Source organism: Drosophila navojoa, chromosome 3 (assembly GCF_054131105.1).
Source record: "Drosophila navojoa isolate 15081-1374.11 chromosome 3, UAZ_NAV_1.0, whole genome shotgun sequence".
NCBI classification, from domain to species: domain Eukaryota; kingdom Metazoa; phylum Arthropoda; class Insecta; order Diptera; family Drosophilidae; genus Drosophila; species Drosophila navojoa.
The window spans coordinates 15911377-15928792 of record NC_142891.1 but is presented as its reverse complement, the minus strand read 5'-3'; positions in this window follow the sequence as shown (position 1 = coordinate 15928792).

Sequence of the window (17416 nt, the reverse complement as noted above, 5' to 3'; positions counted from 1 at the left end):
CTTCGCATTTTCCCAAACGCTGGCAGCGCATTAATTTCATTCACACTTCGGAGCAGCATTTCAAAAAATATTTAAGGCAAATATGCAATAACGGCATGTTGGGAACAATAATATTTGTCTAGGAGCGGAACGAACAAAAAAAATGAAATGAAAGCAACAAAAATGATGTATATATGGAACCCGAAAGGGCGCAGTTCGAAGGGAGTCTGGGGTGGTGTGAGGTGTGAGCTGAGCTGTGAGAAGCACGCGCATAAAAACTGAATGTTCTTATAGTCATCGTTGTTGTTGCTGTTGCTCGATAGCACCACGTAGGCCCTAGATGCAGGGTCGCCCCCGAAACGTTTGTTTAACCATTGAAATATACGTACAACAACAGCAGCAGCAGACACGTTGTATAAGTGCAATACTACCAAAATACACTATGAGAATTTGTGTGATCTAATATGAGAAAAAATTTGTTAAGGCAGATCTATAAATGTTGGGTTAATCGATTAGGAAAGAGACATGTTCTACAGTAATATTCTTGGATATATTTTTTTTGGTATAATATATGTACTTTGAAATCTTAAAAATAAACCAAGCAACAATCTTTCTATAGGATAACCCAAGAATGGAATGCCAAGGAACCTTTAGTCTCAGCTATAAAACATTAAAAGCAATAATTCATTTTCGAATTTGCTGCGCTTGTATGACAAAATCAATTATCAGATAAACTCTGTGTGTAGTAAAATTTAGTATTATTTTGTATTACATATGCATATGTCCTCTATAGCTATTACACAGTTTGATCAACACATTTTTGCTTAAAGTGTAGCTGAAAAAAATTTCGTTTCGACCCAAGTCTGTTTGCGTTTGTCTCGTGTTTGCCTTGATCCCTAGACCCATTAGTGTACCTAGCACACAGTAGCCGGCCCAGCGCCGAATTCCACTTGCAACCCTCTGCAACAACAACAACAACAGCAGCAACAAAACCAACACCAATAAAAATTACAACAACAACTTCGTGTCACGGTGTTTGGGATTTTTCAATGTGTAAAACTACCTGTCGCTGTTGCTGCTACTGCAAACTCCCTGACTGCCTGGCCGGCTGGCTGCCTGCCTCCTCGCTGGCGGATTGCCTGGCTGGCTGGCTGGCTGGCTGGTTGGCTGACTGGCCCCGCCTGGCATTTGCTTTGAGCCGGGTGAAACTATCTTTTAACACGCACAACGCATTATACGAGCCCATTGCATGCACACGTCACAGCCAAGCCAGTGAGCACTACAGAAGGAACCCGGCCCCGGCACCCTACACCTAGATTCCAGCGCATTTTCACGAGTGTACCTTCAAATGCTCTACACTGATGGGGTATTATGTAAATGTCGTGCGATGTGCAACATATGGATGATGACATTTTCACACCCATTAGATGTCTGGTTTCCTAATCCCTCCAAGAAACTGAATGGAAAATGAGTTGTTGCAGACATTTACATGACGAATTTTGAGGAAACTATTCTTTTCTTTTGCAGGCAATTAGTTTGAGTTGAGATAAAGCGGCTTTATATATACGGTGATTATACATTTCTACAGAAAATCTAAATATAATGCTGAGCTACAGAAAGGCTGTTTCCGTGTTACCCTACTAAAGATGTAAGTCTTAGATTGCTTTAGAGAAAGATTATGTTAAATACTTTTACTTTGCATTATTAAATATTTATGAAATACTATATATTAACGATATAACAATATTTTAAATCATTTTAAATGTTATAGAAATATATTTTATATATCAAATATATTTTGAATAATTTTATTTTTTCATTGAATTTATGTAACATTTATTTTCTCTTTTAATGGAAAAGTTTTTATACGCAAAATTACTATCAATCAAAAGCTCTTTAATGAAATAGTTTATATATAAAAATTCTGTTATGTGGAAAATATGCTGCTTATATTACGAACAGATTCTGATAAAAACGAGACAGTTTCATTATTTTTTTCGATGTCTCAAAGGCCGCATTCTATAAAAGCGCATTTTCCTGGCTTAGTTCATGGATGACTCTGCCTAGTTCAGGCTAAGTAAGAGTATTTTAGCTTTGGCATCTGTTTTTGGGCACTATTCGCAGGTTTTTTGTGTGGAGCTGCTGCCACGTGAATTTCATTCCTGCCGCAGCAACGCGATTCTCGACTGCCGACAGTCGACTCCCCAACTTTGCCTGACGACATTTGTTGGTGTTGCGCCTTTGGTTTCTTTATACTCTACTCTTCTTTTTTCTGCCTTCTTTTTCTTCGTCGTCGTGTTTTTTGCTCTAGCGCAGCATTTTTTGGTTTCTTCACTCAGCAGTGCAATGGAAATGGCAATGGCTGTGGCGTATTTTGGTTGGGCTTTGCTCGCATTTGCGTTGGCTTTTCTTTTCAGTTTTTATTTCAGTTAAGTGAAATGTGCATAGCAATAGGAACAACAACAGGAGAGCAGGAGAGCAGGAGAGCTGCAGCAACAAAAAACAGTCGGCTGCTGTTCGACAGAGCGTAAGTGTGTGTGTGTGTGTATATATTCCTTAAATAAATTTAGCTTAGTTTTTGAATGGTTTTTGCACTTGAGAGGTTTATATTTTGCCATTGCATCGCAGCAGCAGCAGCAGCAGCAGCACCGAGTACTCGTATTAGATTTGCATCACTTGAGTTGGCGTAAATGCATTTTGGGGCTACGGGGTAATCTCAGACTGGCAGATTTGTGTGCCCCTTGCGGGATGCCAGCACAGACGGGAGAGTTGGGAACACTTTTCGCACTCTCCCTCCCTCTCTCTCTCTGTGTGCGTGCGTGTGTGTGTGTGTGTTTGTGCTGAAAATTGTTTGGGCGTGTGCACTTCAAACTTGACAGGGCTCAGCCAGAGCGAACAACGATGCTGTTCGAGTAGATCAACATTTGCTGGCACTGCTTGTAAATGTTTCTCAAACTATTTAATCTTGATTTATATTTTAGAGAAATATTTAATTTAAAGTGTGTCTATGGAGACTGCTCTAAATTTGCATTGCATAGCAACCTTTATAGGCTCCAGATACTTCATATGCACTTTGAACTTTGAACTTTGCACTGCACTTATTTCTTTGTTTTGTTCTCAACACTTGATTATTTATAAATTGTGTTTGCTTTTAACATTTTAAATATGCATTCATAAACAAATAATGCCAACGATAATCCCCTCAAAGTTCAATTTGCATTTGGCGACAATACAAAAATGAAAATACAGGCAAAGCAGTTCATAAATATTTAAATTACAATGAACGTTTTCATTAATAATTTTCTTTATTATTTATTTTATGTTATTTATTTAACCCATTGAAATTTGACAATCGGCCATTTTATGACTAATTTTTATTTTTTATTCATACAATTTAATTACTTTCTGAATTTTGTATATATTGCATAAATTTTATTTATATAGCTTCTCCTTTCTCTCTGACCGAATTAAAATTTGATTTATTTATTCTTAAACAGTTTATCACTTATCTCAAACGAATTTTTCCGAAAGATTTTTCATTTTCAATAGGAACTTTTTTTCTTGTTCGCAATCCGTGCAGATGCATCTGTATCTCAATATCCATAGCAATTGTTGAAACTGCCAGCAGCAGTTCCACCTATGACAAATTGCCTAAACGCAGCTTCAACTTGCCACTCGCCCGTGCAGCAGCAGCAGCAGCGGCGGCAGCGGCAGCAACAACGAGAAATGTTGCAATTTATGCAAAGAAATGCATGCAGCGACCGCCGCGACCACTGCAATTGGCAACCCGTTGCTTCACCCTCTCGCTCTCTCCACTCATTGCCATTTCACTCGACCGCTGCGGGCTCCTCGCTACTGCCAAAGCCCCCAATACCGACAGATCACCCCTCGGCTGCATTCGTTTGCGTTTGGCTACTTTTTATGCTGCCGCAAACAATTCAGCATGTATTTTTTAAATGTTGCCCATAAATTGTTGCGCGCAGTGCGTTTCGCTCGCTTTTCAAGTATATTTCAGTGCATGCCTTTGTTACAGCTGCAACAACAACAGCAACAACAACAACAGCAGCAGCAGCAACAATAGCAAGTGCCACGCTTCTGTTGTTGTTGCCACTGTTCTAGCCGCAGTTGCTGTTGCTGTTGTTGCTGTTGTTGTAGTTGTTTATGTTTTCATTCGCTTCATACATAAATACATGTTGCTGTACATGCGCAAGTACGAGGAGTATTTCATAAACAGCTGCCTGGGTGGCGGCGCTCACTGCCTCCACCACGCCCCCTCACACATGCCACCCCAAGCACACGGCAAAAATATGCGCCCTAGGTGCAAAATGTAACCAACACGAAGGCTTATGCCCCTCAGGAGTCGCCATCGCCATCGCCGCCAACGTCGACGTCGACGTCGACTTCGAAAACCCAACGAAACGCAACGCGAGTACGCGCATATTTTGAGAGCTCTGTAGCCACGACGGAGGGACAGCGAGGGCGGGGCGGCAGCTCAACAACCAACATTGCGTTCTCTAGCATTCACACATAACAACTCCCCAGAGAGTATTTATGCGGCTGAGCTGGCAAACATTTCTAGTCGAGGGTACGTTAACTTTTTTGCACCACTGTGCAGCATAGAGAACATTTGCCATGTTTCCCACATAGCAAGAGAGAGAGAGAGCGAGAGAGAAAAAGAGAGAGAAGGAGAGAGAGCGCCGCTGAAGCAAATACATTTTATTTCACCATATCTTTTGTTCTATTTCTATTGTAATAAATTGTTGTTTATTTTTCATGTAATTCGAGATCTTTGAGCACAGGTAGTAGAACTTAAAAAAAAATAAAAAGCCGATAGCTACGTCTTGGCCTTTAAAAGTCCCATCTAATAGTCGTCATCAACAGCCTGTCCATGGAGGGCTGATAATATATTTTTTCTTCGGTTTTTATGATTATCATCTGCTAGGCGGAGTCTGTCGACTGTCAAACTCCATTTGCATTTGCAGCGCAAAAAGTTTTTCTTAAAATTGTTTTCTTTTACTTCCCAGGCAGCCAGCTAAAAGAGCGAGAGCTAGCCCATCTATATCCATGCAGCTTGCTATCCATCCATCTATTTGCCTAATATATCTTCATAGTCGCCAGTTTACGGCCTGCTGCCTATCTACCGCCTGATCTCACCCGCTCGTCCCTAATCCATGCTCTGTCTCTCGCTGTCATCGTCTGTTGAGATTGGTTTGCGTAGTATTTTTGCTTCATTTTCTTCTTCTTATACTTTTTTTTTTTTGTATTTTTTGGGCTTCCGTATACTAATGTGACGACCACGTCCATATCTACGTTCTCGTCCTCGCCGGCAACTCACTTCTTGACTCAGCGCTCGGCGCTCCTGCCACACAGTTTGGACTGTCTGCCTGTCTGGCTGTCGGCTTTGGCCTGCCTGCCTCTCCTGCTCTTTTGTTTGTGTGTGCCTCATATTTACGACTCTGAATGTCTGCAGTCGGACCAAGTCGAGTCGAGTCGAGTATATCTCATGCCATCATCTCTTAAACGATGGCGGCGGCAATTCCTCAAGTGTTTGGGCTGCTGGTCGTCCGCTCCACTTGAAAATTTGGCATCAAATGTCAGCGTCAGAAGCGTTTGTCGTTTGCATGCCGTTTGCGCTCGATTCTCACTATGTTTTCTTATACTCTATTTTGAAATACCAAAGGGGTATATATGGTTTTCAATTCAATATGTTTCAAAAGCAGCAAACTTGGTGGGGAAGTTAGAGAGCCTGATGAACTAAATGGAACTAAAGAAAATTGAGCTATGAATTCATTGTAATATTTTTTATCATTTTATTTTTGTATATTTTTTTAGCTGCAATGATGCTAAATTATACGTTATATTTAGTATACCCACTAAACAAATTAAACAAATGCCTTAACTTTAATTCTACCGATATTCTTCCCCTTTATTTCTGTACAGAGTATCTCAGGGTCAGGAATTTCTAACTTCAACAGTTTTCCTTGTTTTTTTTATATGGACTCTTCTATGTGCCTCGAGTGGCAAGGGGTCGACGCTAGCGTCCGATTTAAATGAGTTTTTCAAAATACTTGTGCACGTACACGGCACAAACGGAACTGGGCACGGACATGGATAACGACAACTACTTTCATTTCTATCTCGTTCACTAAATGAAACGCTGCTGGCACGCATTCGCTGGGGCTGTCAGTGAGGAGACGACGACGACGACGGCGACAGCAATGACGACGGCTTCCTCTTTTATTGCAACCACTATTTTGGTTCTATTGAAACATCCAGAGGCTCCGCACTGCGCATCAACTTCAACTCCAGCTTCAACTTCAGCTCCAACCCAAAACTCTCAATTCAATTCATGCTCTGTCATTTTTAATGAATCACTTAATTGTCGTCGTTGAATAGAGCATGGCTCGGAATAGTTCTTAAAGGCCGCTGCAAAGTGCCTGGAGATGGAGTCAAGTAATACGAGTCGGTATTTCGTTTCTAATGCCAATGCGCATTGTATTTCTTCTTCATTTTTTTGAGTGTATGGAATAGAAATTCATTGTTTAAACAGAAGTTCTTATAATATCACATTAATGCGACCTTTGTTTTGTTTTTTTTTTCTTTGAAAAACAACTTGACTCGGCTAAAAATGGGTTGGAATATCATAATATATATATAAATGTTCTTTGTTTGATTTTTTGTTGGAGTTTTGAGAGATTTTTGTTAGCGTTTTTATGTAACTTAATTATGATTTGGTTTTTTCTTCTTTTGCTATTACTAAATGTGTTAAGTAAATAATATTTTTTCTGTACTCTGAAGTCCGAGAACTTTTTCTATTTATTGTTTTATTTTATTTTGTTCTACACAAAAAGTACAACTTCTATTTTTTTTTTATTTTCCATATATTCTCCTTCTCTTGTATCAACATTTCATAAGTATTCCAATATATTTAACACATTCAAATTGAATTCTTCTTACAAGCATCTTCATTAGTTATTCACACAGCTCTTCAGAGCCTAGCACTTAAAACTTTTGCCATACAGCCCAAAAGTACCCGAAAAAAAGTAAAAGACAAAAAAAATGTCTAAATGCTCTTCAAGAGTGGAGCAGAGAAGAGAAACCCCCTTTCGGACCTACTATTTTCCCAGGCTGGCCAGACGACGCTTCGCATCAACATCAAAACTACTCGCACAACATGAAATTACTCGAAAAAAAAAAAAATGAAGAAGAAAATCTTCAAGTATCGTCGTCGACATCGACGTCGACATCGTTGTGTAAGTTGTCATCATCATTGGGCGTCAAGAACGGGGCCTTCAGTCTATGAAAGTGTTTGGGTCTCTGCGCCACTCGTCTTATAATTGTTTTCTTATGCCAGCTTGTTTCTCGTTTCTGTATTTGTTTTTCTGTGTTTTATTTTTGCAGTAGCACTTTGGCAACAGAAATTTCAAATTGTTTTCAACTCAATTTTGTGCCCGATTTGCGTACGCATCTCTTCATTATAAGCACTCGCATTTATGTGGCAGACGAGTCCTAAAATGACAACTGGCCAAATGGTCGAGGCGAGGCGGGTCTTCATCGGGCATCGTCGTCGTCTTGCAACATAAACAAATGAAATGAGGCCCGCAATATAATTTTAACTAAGCGTGCTACACACCACTTGGGGTAGTGCCACTGGCAGTAGCTGTGGTCGGGGCTCCTGCGGCCTCGTGCCAGCTCCTTTCGCTTGGTGGCGGCATCTTCATCATTTTCCATGCATGATTCGGCATAAAATTTCATTCACACCATTTAATTTTGGTACGGGCGTGTTATATTGTTGACATTCGATGGCACACGCAGCGGCAAATTGTGTGAATTATATAGAGGCTGTCTCTATATCTATAACTCCTCATATACATATTTGTATCTATAGCATGACTCTGTCATTTAAGTGCGTGTGTGTGTGTGAGTGCGAGTGCGTGACACTCGGCATCGGCATCGACATCGACATCTCGAGTGGTGTCTTCTACTCTCAGAGGTCGCCCGCTAATTAAGTGCAGCATAACATGCGTTTTTATAACTCAAAATTTATGTTGGTTTTATGGCCCAAGTTAGTTGCTGCCTGGATCAATCAGCATGGCGATATATTTGATATGTAATTAAGACAAACGTGAGCTTAGTCTTTGCTACTCCCCACACGCAAATAACTGTTTATTTTCTTCCTCTTCTTCTTTCGTCTCAGATACTCTAGCAATTGAGTTAATGTGAATTTCTGATTAAGTATGTGACTGATGAAAATATTTATTTAAATATTCATCTCTAGGAAATTGGCTTAGATAATCAAACATGGATTGTATAATCAAATATTATATATTCAAATTAGGCAAACTCAATGTTTCGTATACTGTAGATTATTATTTTTTATATTTTCTGGCATATTTTCTCCGGTCTTGGCTCTCTTAGAGTATTTCTTATTCAGCCAAAAGCTGTTAAGTATTTTATCGTGATTTTTTCTTTTGGGTCGAAAAGATTTGTATTTTTATATACGATCTGAACATTTCTCCCGGTGTGCATTGCCGCTCGCTCGCCTTTAAAGTTCATTTCGTTGTAAGTTGTGCACGCCGCAGCAATGAAATTTGATTGAGTTTTAGTGCCGCATATGATTAACAAAAATGTGGGCTTCAATGTGCAACCGCGTGGCTCAGACCCAGCTCGCGCTGTGAGAAAAGAAAGCCTGCCACGAAATCGCCGTGCAGTTTTTCCTCTCTCTCCCTCTCTCTCTTTGAATGTCTGTCGCTCGATTTCATGTTTCATGCATTTTTGTTAGCTGCTCAAGTTTTTATGTTGAGTTTGTTGGTTCTTCTAATTAGCGATACAGTTCTTACGTTATGGTCAGTCGTCCCACTGCGACAGTGACAGCTGAAAGTCCACACATGCTATAAGTCAGCTGAAATTTACAGCATTTCACAAGGGTGACCCACACATGGCGGGGGCCCATTCTTTTAATTAGCATAATTAAAGAGTTCTTAATGAATTTTTGGTTCATAATTATTAAGATGCAGCTGATAAAAAAAAAAGAGATCTATTTACAAGCATAAAAAAACCATGCAGATGTTGAACATTTTATTGGAACAAGGTCGGGACTTGAAAATAGTCAAGAACTGAAATTTCCAGTGATAATTATAATTTTCATAAAAATCTCATAGCTGCAGTTTATTTATATATTTAATTATTATTAAAATAATTTTTAAAACAATTTTTATAGATTTTAATTAGTTAATTGATAGCTTGTTCATTATTTCACTTATTTAAAAAAAAATGATCTAATTTATTATTGTATGTTATTTATTAGTTTTTATGTTATTTTCGTATTATATCATACTATATTTACAGTTTAATTTTTATTTAATTTTTTATTTTATTACTTTTTCATTTCATATTCTTGATTAATTTATTTTTTCAATAATCCAATATTTAAAATAATTCTTCCCTCGCAATCTTCTTTCCATTTTCTCAATTTGTTTTTCCAAATAATTAAATTTCGCAAACCATTTGCAAAATAATTTCAATTTTCATACTCAGCTGAAGGCTGAGCCCAATTTTCGGATTTCAGCTGTAATTTCAATTGACTTATCTTACGTATCAGTTCACTCTGATGCGCATTGAGTAAAATTTAATTTGAATTTAATTCGCGTCTAATCCGGGACAGAGGCCCAAGGATACATTTCCCCCAATGACTAATCTTATGCTGCCGTCGCGCGCTGCCCTACTTAGAATAATTTGAAAACTTTAAGCAACCAACTTCTGCCTCTTCTTCGTCATTTTCTTTTTTCTTGTTTAGCGAAAAATGCAGCTGCGTCGTGAAGTTGGAGATGGACACTGCGCAACAGCCCCCGCACCGCATCTCCCGCACCCCCAACTGGACGCTGCTAAATTGTATCTCTAGTTTAAAGTTGAAGGCAGGACAGATTCATCCAATCCCCCAGCAAGCACTTGGGCTCCGTTTCAGTGGCCAGTTTATGCCTACGGTTATCACATCATTATTCAAGCATCAACATTTTGCGCAACTAGACTACTGCGACGGCTGCCTCTTCGTCTGATGCTGCTGCCATACCCTGCACCAATTAAAAATCACTTGAAAAGAGTATGAGGAAGCTAATGCAAATGACTAAGAGAGAGTATAGCAGCTGAAACAACCTAGTTTATCTGAGAAATAACTGTAATTTATATAAAAGTCTTTACTCTTTTAAATCATAGCTAAAAGACTAAAAATATTACTATTTTAATTTATTTAATAATTTTTTTTATTTTTTGTTGTTTAATATATGTTTTACTTTTGTATTTAATTATTATTTTCTTATATTATTTTATTTTGCATTATACATTATTATTTTTTTAGTTTTTTTTTTTATTTATTTATTAATAATATTTTTTTTTGCTTCAACCATCATAAATATACAAAACAACAATAGGAACAGGAATCTCTAATAGACTTTCGGAATTTCAACTAGTTTAAAGACTTCTGTAGATTTTAGTAACTCTAGTCATGGTATCTAGTCGTCGAGCATGCCCTTCTAGCATGCACTCTTACTTCTTCCTTACTTTTATTATTTTTATGTATTTTTTGCCTTTGTCAAAGTTAAAGTTAAGCTACTTGAGCGACATTGTTGAAATCGGTAATTTGCCTTCGTTCGCCTTGCCCGTAGACGTGTCCATAAAAACAAAAGCAAAAAAAAAAAAAAGATATAAGAAAAGAAAAAAAAAACTCTGGTTCGCGGCTAACGACTTGAAAATCCTTATTAATCACAATGGCCTGGCCAGTGTGTCCGGTGCCAGTCCCAGTCAGTCTGTCGCACTGGGCCGCTCTCATGTGGCGGCTGCTGCTGCTGCTGCTGCTGCTGCTGTTGGCCATAAAAAGCCAACACTGCTGCTGATAAGCAAACGGGCGACATGCTCCAAACTTGCCCCATACGAGCAGCCAGCGACCACTGCCAGCCAGGCCAAATAAGCCAATGGACAGCGTCAACGGACGACGACTGGTCCACTACTCATTTTCAATTAATTAATCCAACAACATTCCAGCACTATTATCTCGGCATATCTCAAATATTTTCTTTAATTACGCAAAAAACAAAAATCGGAGAAAGAGAGAGAGAGAGAGAAGAATGAAAAAGTGCAAGACGACAGGCAAAGAGCATGTGCATGTGGGATACGATGCGTAGTTGATCGGCAGGAGCTCGGCCAGCTCCGAGGATCGTAGGCTGTGGTTGAGAAAACAAATCTGACACCTCAAACAATCAATACATCATCATAAGCACGGTATGCAGCCCGAGTGAGCGGGGAATTTGCAAAACAGCAACAAAAACAACAAATAACTAAGCGCACACACACACGCACACACAATTACAGGCACGCCACAAGGCAGGCACCAAATACAACAACAACAACAACGACAAAAGGAGAGAAAAAATTTATGCCATTCAAAATTAGCAAAGTGTTATCTAAACGCATAAATTACATGCACGTACAATGGCAGCAGCAGCCGCAGCAGCAGCGGCACCCAAGGAAGTGGGTGACAACGGCCGAGGCGCCCAAGCAGGGACCTCGGCAGGCAGCAACAGGGTGTTGTACAGGGTACCACATGCAAATTGTGTGCGGCTCTGCATATATGTGAGCCTTTGCCTTTGCCTGTGCCTGTGTGTATGTTTAAGATAAGTTGAAAGACGTTGCTGAAGAAGCTGCTACAACAGCAACAGCAGGCAACTAGTTCTGCACAATCTTGGCTCTATGCTGGCTTGCCAGTGTGTGAGGCAATGCGGCATAAACGATGCCAACAACTGATTGTGACGGGAACTAAGCCCGTAATGAAAGCATATACATATACCAGGCGAACAGATCCCGAGCCAGCCTGCCAGCCAGCCAAGTTTGTTCAACCAACGTCCATGGCCAAAAGACAAGCCAAGCACAAAGACTTCAATAGACGATTCAACGCAATGTCTCCTCTCATGCCTCCCTCTCATCCAGCAGCCCTCCTGCTGGAAGCGCCCTGCTCGCATTGCCCCTAGACAAGAACGACAACGTTGCGGCCGTTGCGACTTCAGCGGCATCGTTGGCGCTGCCATGGACAATTGGTCGCCGCCGTTGCCGTCGTCGTCATGTGCTGCAATGCAGTGTGCACAGTGGGAGCGAGCAATCGATTTGAAATAAATAGCAGAATAATAGAAGCGAAGTCTAAGAAATATGAAGACAATTGGAAATAAATTAAATATACATATATATAGTACTTTGATATATTGAAAAAGAAAATTAACTTTAAGTGCGAGTTTTAATAGAAGAAAGCAACGGTGATAATATTAAATTTGAAAGGAAACAAAGGATAGAACTAATTATATTTGTCAATAATGCTGGAGGACTCTAATATTAAGCATACATATAAATAATTGATAAGTCTATTGAAAGTGGGGTTTAATGTGTTGAATAAAAGATGGAAAAACATTCAACTCTATCAACAATTAATATTTTTAATGTTTATTGAATTTTATATATTTTCTTAATTTTTCTTATTTTTATTTATTTATTTAAAAAAAAAAATTTTTTTTTTATTATCATTATTATTTTTCACATTATTAATTCTACATACGCTCTACTATATATATAAATTAATAATTAATATATATGCTCAGGACTATGGATGATAAGAGCCACATAAGTACACACTAGATCGGAACAAGCATCTATAGGGCAGTCAAGTTTGCAGCCTATAAATTTCGAACACTATGAAAGTTTAGATTTTCGACGCCACACAAATGTGCATGGCACCAGTGTGCAGGCCACTAACTCAATTCGATTCAGCTAAACTCAACTCAACCGCTGCGGCAAGCACGCCGAATGGCGCATAGCGACCAACCCTAGCAACTCAAGCCGAGCAACGCAGCATAGCCTGGCAATGGGCAATGGGACAACGTCTTCGTATGCTCACGACTTGGCGAAAGAAGATATAAGCACGACATAAATGGTACTTTATATCTGCAAGATATTATTTTGCCAAACATACACACAAAGTTTATGATTTTTTCTAGATATTTTGTCATCTTTATTATCAGACAGCGCAGCAGCCGCTGCCACAAAAAAAAAAGTAAAGAAAGAAGGTAGACGACGATATTGCAGCAGCAGCAGCAGCATCAGCAGGAAAAAGGCATAAAGTAACCAAATAAGCACAAAACTGTAGCCAGTGTCATGGGAAGAAGCGACGCCTGCGTCGAGAATTGGCCATAGTGAGAGCCAGAGCCCAGAGCCCAGAGTCAATGCCAGGTGAGTGTCATGGCAAATACCTGGACAACAGCAACAACAGTAACAACAGCAGCAGCAGCAGCCGCAGGCAGGAAGCAGCTCGTACTTGACCAATGCAGACACCACAATGGGAGCATAGCATTGCAATTGTGGCACAAGTGGCAACTGGCAAGTGGCTGGTGGCTAGTGGCTAGTGGCTAGTGTGGCATGGGCCACATACACGTTCACGTACTTTACACTTGTCCCCAGATGAGCGGAGGAGCCAAAGCAGCCAACCAACCTGCCTTAGTCCAGCTCCCTACGTTTCCACAGAAACCGTGCGTCATATTTACGGTTTTGCCTGTGCACATAAACAACATTATTTGACCCTCTCCACAAGCTCCTTTGCTGCTCCTCGGCTGGCCTGTCATAAACTAGTTTCACACACATCTATATTCAGCATGTATATAGAAACATTTACGACAGATATATGTATATATATATGTATATGTGTATATATATTACATACATCGCATATGCCGTGCTGCTGCTAGAGTATATTAATGCGTAAGCATCTATATCGTAGGCTACTGTCTACAGGCGGCTAACTCCATCAACTTCAAACCCTCTATATATATAAAGAAAGCATTGGAAAGACTTTTCTTTAAACACACACACATACATAAGCATAGTCTATACACACACATACACACACACACACGTACATATATTTATATAACAATGGACTGCCGCTTTTGTTTGTTGACTTAGGCCCACGCCAGTGCCCGTGCCTGTATGTAGGGCTTCTGGGTCTGGGGGTCTGGGTATTGGGATTGGCTTCGGTCCGCCTTTGCTCGAAGCTCGAAGCTCAAATGAAAACCACAAAACCTGAGCTGCTGGCATATTGCCGGCTATTGTCTTTTATAGTTTCCTGGAACGTTTGCCACCATTTCATGCGGTGCAATACTCAAGTGTTTTTTGTGGTTTTTCTTACCATTCAACAACACCCACTTTTGCGCACCACATCGGCTGCACCGCCGCCGATGCTGTTGTCGCTCGCTGCCTCTTTCAACTGAATCTCTGGCCTCGATGTTCGCTTATTGGGTTCAGTGAAGTCCGCTTTAAATATGATTTAAAACTTTCGTCTGGTATGTGACCCACATTTAGATGGCCAGGGCTTTTTCGGGTCGACACTGTTCTGCCCGCCTGCCAGCTCAATAGATTCACTGCAGACAATATATTAAATGTAATGGCATTTGGCGTCAGGAAGCTCTTAAATTTGTGTCTTTTTTTCTTCATTCATTCTTCAGCAGCAGGAAACTGCAGCTTAAAATACTCGCGCAAGAAATTGAATTAAGCATTGGATTGAAAAGGGATTTTATTTGAGATTTATTTAGATCATAATTTAGTAGTGGCATTCGCTGGGTTAATCAAGAGAAATGGGGATTTAAAGTGCATTTAAGCGCGAGCTGTAGTTTCTATAGAAACTGAATAAAATTGTTAAGCATATGTAGAAATAACTCGGAAAATATAAAAAATTAATTTAAATTAATTAATTCACAATTAATAATAAAAGGCAATAAATAAGTTCTACAATACAATATTAATGTATAAATTATAAAAGCCTTTAATTGGAAGATGTTTTATGTGAGTGCAAAAAGGCTTATCAATAAATCACGGCGAAGTCGACAGAGTTATTATACTTTAAATACAAACAAAAAGTCATAAATTCATAGCCTGTCTATCGAAACACCTTTCAAAAATCGAACTTTTGATAAACAAAACCCCTAGAGTCCACATAAATCAATTGCAACATATGAGTAAGAGCTCATTCAGCAATATGTGCATAAAAATATTGAATATTAACACAAAATAATAAAAACCATATTTTTATGCTCTCTCGTCCACCTTTGGAAGAATTAATAGACCCATTGTGATCGTAAGTTGTTCATTGAAAAATATGGAAAGTGTGGCCAAAAAATCAAACGAAAAATCAATAAAACACGCTAGACAAGGCTTATATGTGGCCGCTTGGCAAACGTCTATTTCCATGTGGGCTTCCACATTTTGCTCTCTGGTAATAAAGTGCCCAACGGGGTATCGAAACGGAGCAGCCAAAAGTCGCGTCTAGTTTAATGTGCCACATCAAACTTAACGACGACACCTACTTCGCTTTGGTTTATGGCACAAAAACAAAGGCGAGCCTTGGACTGTTTTGGACTGCTTTTTTCTCCACTTTTTTTTTTTTCGTATTTTGGAGCGATGCCAATTGGTAAATATGCGCAGCTCATAATTTACACAGTTGTTGGCCCGAACTGATGATGATACATGTCCAGCAATGAAATTATGCCAAGCCAAAAGCACTGAAACAACCAGATACAAAACCTTGCTTGGGTATCATTATACGAAAAAAAAAAAAAAAAAAAAATGAAGTAACCTGAACCCAACCCACGATGTAGCGCGGCTCACTAAAAGTTGAAGTTGAAGTCGGACTTGCGACTTGGGGGAAGGCGATGGCGAGAAATAAACGCAATGCAGCAGCGTAACGAAATTTTATTTGGCTTTTTTCGCAAAGCCGTTGCCGCCATCAACGCCAAGACGCGAAGACGTTGTACGGCAAAAAGAAAAAAAAAAAGGAGAAAAAGAAGATAATACAGTTGATAATAATCCACACAGCAATGTAACTCAATCTGCTTCTAAGCCTGGCCAATGCGATACGCAACCAGGACACCCCGGACAACACAGAGACTTCAAAATGAAATAACACCAAAGTCTAACTGAAAGCAGTTGAGTTGATGCTCTTTTTCACTAGAATTCTCTGAGAGTGTAATAGGAATTGATAATAGACATTTATTTGTTGGTATTTACATTTGAAAATATTCTTCTTTTTTTCGTGGTCTTAGACAAGCTAGCTAATGAGAAACGAAGACAAAAATTTATAATATCTAAAGGTGATCGAAATTTGTTTAACATATTTAAAGTAATTATTTTGGAAGAAAATTAGTTTTAGGTATAATGATTTTATATACATTTTTAAATTTATCAAAAATTCTATTTTATAGTTTTATAAATATGTATACTGTATTGCATTTTATAATTTATATTAAAAATAATTTATAGTCATCATACAATAATTATTTTTTGCTTTAAATATTTTTAAAATATAATTTGAATTTTTTTTTATTTAAAATGCCAAATTTTCATCGAAAATAGATAGGCATGAAGGCATTACTTAATGGGATATTGTTTAGAACATTTTTAGGCAGAATAAAAATGATTCAATCATGCATTTTAATCAAATTCAAAGCATTTGTTATGCTTGGATAATCACACATATCGAAATAGTTGCCATTTCTCTACTCATTCAACTCATTCGTGAGGCAACGCTGTCCACTGTTAGAGTATATCGATACATATACGTATAGAAAGGCGAAGCGAGCTAAAATAATGTGCATGAATGATGAAATGCAGCTAAGGCTGACTGCCAGAACTGACTGCTGCCTGGACTGGACTGGATGGAGTGGACTCTGCCAGGCCGACAGCCAGCTAGCCAGCCAGCCAACCTGGCCAATACTGAACAGAGAGAGACTCACTGGCCGGCGCTCTGCTGTGGAAGGAAGATGCGGCACGATGGGACGTTTTTATTTTCGTAGGTTCGGGGATACGAGTGGGAACAGAGAGGGAGGGCAGGCAACAGCCTGCTATTAACGTCCAGCGCACACATGAAACAAGATATTTTTACAGTATCCAAAAGAATATACACTTTGGCCATGGTCTCGACGTTATTATTGCACCGCCGGCCGGCCGCCCGAGCATACCCCTCCCTCGCTGGCTGCTGCTTGTAAGACGGGTTTTTGTCAGCTCCGACTTTGACTCTGGGGCGCTGCAAGTTCTCGTGATGGGATGGGGTTCTTGCAGCCTTCCCGCAGTCATTGTACATCTTTTCTGTAGCCTCTCTCTCTCGCTCCCTCTCTCTCTCTCTTTCTGTGTGTCTCTGAGTATCTCTCTCTTTTTCTTTCTTCTTTATTTTACGTACAAAACGACACACGCTGCATGCGGTGCGGTCTTGGGAGCCGGCTCGACAGTCGAAACACAGCGAACGGGTGAGGCTGGGGAGCGCAGGGAACGACTTGGGGCCGGTGTGAGTAATAGGCGGCGTTGCCGTTGTAGTAAATGAGCTTACCAGGTGATACCAAAACACAAAAGAAATTAT